We start from the raw sequence: 5,000 nt of genomic DNA, 5'->3' as shown, positions 1-5,000 counted from the left end.
CACCCCTCCCCCGGCTGAAGAGTGCGCTTCAGCCTGTAGTTCAGTGGACAGGACCGCTGAACCCATCGCCATGCAAGAGGCACAAAATGATGGTGATGCCCAGGTGGGTGACGCCGCTGCTGACCATGGAGGTGACGGCTTCACGTTAGTGGGCCAGAAAAAGAGAAAGAAAAGAGAGCCCAATAACGCCAGCAAGACGCCACTCGCACCGAGGAAAGACTACGTCCGTCTCGCCTTCCCTGAAGGCACCACGAAAAAAGAAAAAATGAAATGGCTACAGGACCTTGGCAACCCCTCTTCGAACCTGAGGGGTAAACCCATTGACCTTGTGGGAGGGGACACGCTCTCCTTGCCATATATCTATGTCGCCCGCTCCCAGCAGAGCTATATAGAAAACCTTACCGGGGGACTTATTGGAGGTATTACCTTCAAATCATGCGATGAAAAGAAGAAATCGGAAAAATATGACGAATACCTTGTCACACATTATAACAAGGACCTTGACCTTGATAATGCATATGCACTCGATGGAGTCCACAAGGCCATTCGAGTGTACAAGGATGGCCAACCATTAAACCGAATCCGCATCGTATGGAAAGGAGAGCAACCCCCTCCAAGTACATACAATTTCTTCGGAAAATACATGCCCACCAGCCACGTGCGGCCGTGGAGGGCATCCCCCGTCATATGCTACAACTGCATGGGAAGCGGCCATGTAGCCAAGTATTGCAAGGATAAGGCACGCTGCGCAGCATGTGGCGAGCAACACAGTGCCAAGGAGTGTCCTCGCAGTGCTGCAGGGCGAGAGCCTGCTGCAGATGCACCGAGCTTCGTCCCATCCTGCTTCAGGTGTGGGAAGGCAGGTGTCACTGCCTGGCACTGGGGGTGCACAGCCCTCCCTGCTCTGGCACCTCCCCCCCCTCCTCCTGTGGCCGTAGCACCGACCGCGAGTGCCCAGCGCGGCCCTCCCTGCCCTGGCCCCTCCCCCCCACCCACTGTGGCCCCGGCACCGACCGCGAGTGACCAGCGCGGCCCTCCTAACTCAACCCGCGGCCAGCGTGCCGGGGGAGTGCCCAGCCGTGCCGTGTATGACGTCACCAGCCGCAGAGACTTCCCGGGGCTGTCGGCGAGTGGGGAAGCAGAGGTAGCCGAACTACGCGAAACGGTTGCGTTGTTGAAGGAGCAGGTTGACAAGATGATGCTAATCATCACAGAGCTCAAGACCGCGACCCCCCTCCCCCCCCAGGCGCCCGCCGAGGCGGCCGTCCCTCACCCTCGGGCAGGGATGACCGCAGGCCTGGCCGGGGAATCCCCCGCAAAACCATGTGGAAGAAGTGACGTCACGCCAGCTGACCATAGTGACATAAATGTGTAGGAGCTTTTAAAGGAAATCAAAGCTCTGAGACAAGAAAACAATAACTTGAGACAGGACAAGGAAAAAATGAACAGGGACTGTCATTGCCTAGATACTAGTGCTGCTATTAGTGTTAAAGAAACGAGCGAGCAGATACGATGTCATGACATCAGTGCTGATAACCAGAGTGGGCGTGTCAGCGCTGACAGCAGCGACGAACACTACCACGACCCCTGCGGCACCGAGTCAGACGAGGAGTCCAGTGACGTCACCAGCCCCCCAGGTACACCCGGCACAACAACCGAGGGGACTGTGCTAAGAAGCGGGACAAAGCTAAGACCTAATATTTGACATGGTTAAAAGTACTTTTAAGCTTAGGACAATCATCTGTAATAGAATGTACATTATTCATGAAGTTATATGTTTCTTATGTGAACCTAAATTCCGTAATATCAATGGATATAAGCGCATGAAGTACAGATTACATAATAATACACTACTCACATATGGATAGACACACAATTAAATTCATATCATGGAATATGCGTAGTATTAAACCTAGGCTGAGTGACCTAGAGTTTTATATTCGTAAATATAATATTGATGTGATTTGCGTGCAAGAACCTTTTGCTGCTGCTGCTAAAATGAAAATTGCACCTTCAATTAAGGGATATCATTCTTATGTGAATACAGCCATGACTGGATTGTTGACATATGTGAAGGTAACATTGCCACATAAATTAGTTAAAAAATCCGAGAACACTGATGTTCAATTTCATCATTTAAAAATTCAGACTGCCTCTGGGTATTTTTCACTATATAATATATATGCCAGATCGTCAAAATTTCTGGCTGTTTCTTTACCCAATTTTCACAACCAAGGCACGTTATGCATGGGCGACCTTAATGCAAGGCACCCACACTTTGGAGACAGCCAGCGTAATAGTAATGGGGAAGAATTCAAACATTTCATTAATAGTAGATCACTAACAGTATATGACACAGAAATAGAAACTCATTTGGGAGGTGGCAGGTTAGATTACGTATTTGGCAAAAATCTAGTTCATGGTAATGTCTGTACTTCACTGGTACGAGAATTAGTTAGTGACCACTTTGCAATCCGAACTGACTATACTGTTGACAGCAACTCAGCCCCTAAAACACCTAGGCTTAGAATAATCATCCCACCGGGCCTGGAGCATCACTTCAAGGCACGTGTCTTTGATTGGTACAACACATATGAAGTAACAACAGTTGAAAATTTCTCTCAGGATTTAATCAAAGTTGTCACTGACTACTATAACACATGGGTCTGTTCACGAAAACTCTCGAAGAAAAAGAGCCCCCAAGCCCCCCATGCTCCGAGGTGGATCAATGACCCAATTCTAGCCAAGGAACATCAACGAGTTCAGGAGCTTGCCAATTGCTATAAAGATAACAAGACATCAGACAATCTTATTCAGTTTCTTAAAGCCAATAAAGAATTCAGAGAACTAAAAACTGAGATTCGTAGTAAACACTGGGAACAATTTTTGCAAAGCATCAATAGTCAAACTTCCATGGCTGATGTATGGAGAAAGATTAATAGGCTGACAGGTAAAGCTCCCACAACACCGCAGTTTCACAGCCCACAAGAACAGGCTAATATGCTACTGGACCAGTGGGCTGAAAACTCTCAGCTGAGCTCACTTCCACAAGGGATAAAAGACCATCTCGACGTCAAAAATAGATAGGAAATTCAATATAGCAGTAGCCTGTGCTGCTATTGACCCATCCGACTTTGCCGAAATAACCGAGTGGGAACTGAGAAATGCCCTTGTGAAAGGCAAGGCAACAGCCCCTGGCGAGGATGGCATTACTTACAGTGTTCTTCGCCTCATTGCGCAGGTGCCAGGCAACCCACTCTTACACCTGTATAGACTCAGCCTATCACAAGGAATCCTCCCAAGCTCCTGGACTAAAAGTTTAATCATCCCTATACCCAAATCCAACACTGACAAATACAGACCAATTTCCTTGACCTCTTGTCTGTGCAAAGTACTTGAGAGAATAATTCTGAACAGACTCATGTACCGTATACATGCTAAGTTATCCCCCAGACTGTATGGATTTCTCCCAGGACGTAGCAGTCAGCATTGTTTTGTAGAATACTTAACAAACTCAATACCAGGCATGCAAACCGTATTTCTTGATCTTCAATCTGCCTTTGATATTGCAAACAGAGAAATGATCCTTGAGCAACTAGCTAGCTTTGGTATTCAGGGAAAACTGTTAACATGGATTCAAATGTATCTATCCAATCGATCGGCTCAGGTTTTCTTCAGGGGTGTTAAGAGTACTCATGCAAAAGTGTTTGAACTCGGCACACCTCAGGGAGGCGTACTTAGTCCCATGCTATTTAACACCCTAATGCATAGATTACTAGGCGATATACCACTTGAGGGCAGTGACTCCATTATTTGCTATGCCGATGATATTTGCATTAAATCCTCATCCGAGGAAAGAATGCAACAGATCCTTGATGTGCTTTCAGCAAGGGCTACAGAGTGTGGCTTGATAATATCGACTGAAAAGACCAAGGCACTTAACCCTAAAACAATCCCTCTGCCAAGGTTTCACATCAATGACGTTGAGCTAGATCTCTGTCACCAATACAAATATCTCGGGGTGGCTGTTAATGATGCAGAGTTCATACAAAACCTGAAGAAAAGGCTGTGGGAACGTCTGAAGCCACTTAGGACACTTGTCGGCAAAGACCATGGTATTAATGTCAATATTGCTAGACTCTTTTACCTGTCATACATACGGTCGGTCATAGATTATCATGCATTGCACCTAGTATTATACAAGGAATCAGAGTTGGCTAGTTTAGAAATTGTACAAAATGAGGCCATGAGGCTTATTCTCGGCGCCCCTAAGACAACGAGGATTGTGAATATGAGATCAGAACTTAATTTGCCGTCTGTCTATGAAAGAATACTATACATAAACACCACATTTAGCGTCAAAGCAATAAGAGAACCCCTCTATTGTACAGAGTTCCAAAGACAACTAAAACATAGAATAGTGGAGCTAACTTTGAATGGCAACATCGATTCAAATTCAAATCCATGGCAACAAGTAACATGTAAGCACTTGTCTCAGCTGAACATATCCATAACTAAGACCCTACATGGACGTTCTGCTCCACCGTGGAAAATGTCGGACCTAAGTGTATTTTATACGACTGCCCCAAAAAAAGACAGTGTCCCCCCTGCTGTACTTAAGCAGTATGCTTTAGCAATTATCAATGAGCACCTTGAAACTATGCCCAATGCGTATGAATGCTACACTGATGGATCCTTGCAGTCTGGGAGTAGAGCAGGATGCGCTTTTGTCGTATATAAAAACAATATTTTGCAGCACCAGGATTGTAGGCGGGTTCATGACTGGGCTAGCACTACGCAAACTGAGTTGGCAGGAATGCTCATAGCCACCGAATTTCTATTAAGTCAAGGCTCAGGAGTCATTTGCTGCGACTCACAGAGTGCTCTCCAGGCATTGAACACACTAGACAAAGGTGCAGGAAATATTGCAAATGACATAAGGATAAATGTGTATCGTGCAAAAGAACGAGGCCATGATATACGTTTTGTGTGGATACCAT

The sequence above is a fragment of the Penaeus vannamei genome, chromosome 12, assembly GCF_042767895.1.
Source record: "Penaeus vannamei isolate JL-2024 chromosome 12, ASM4276789v1, whole genome shotgun sequence".
NCBI lineage: Eukaryota > Metazoa > Arthropoda > Malacostraca > Decapoda > Penaeidae > Penaeus > Penaeus vannamei.
Note: the sequence above shows the minus strand (reverse complement) of the source record.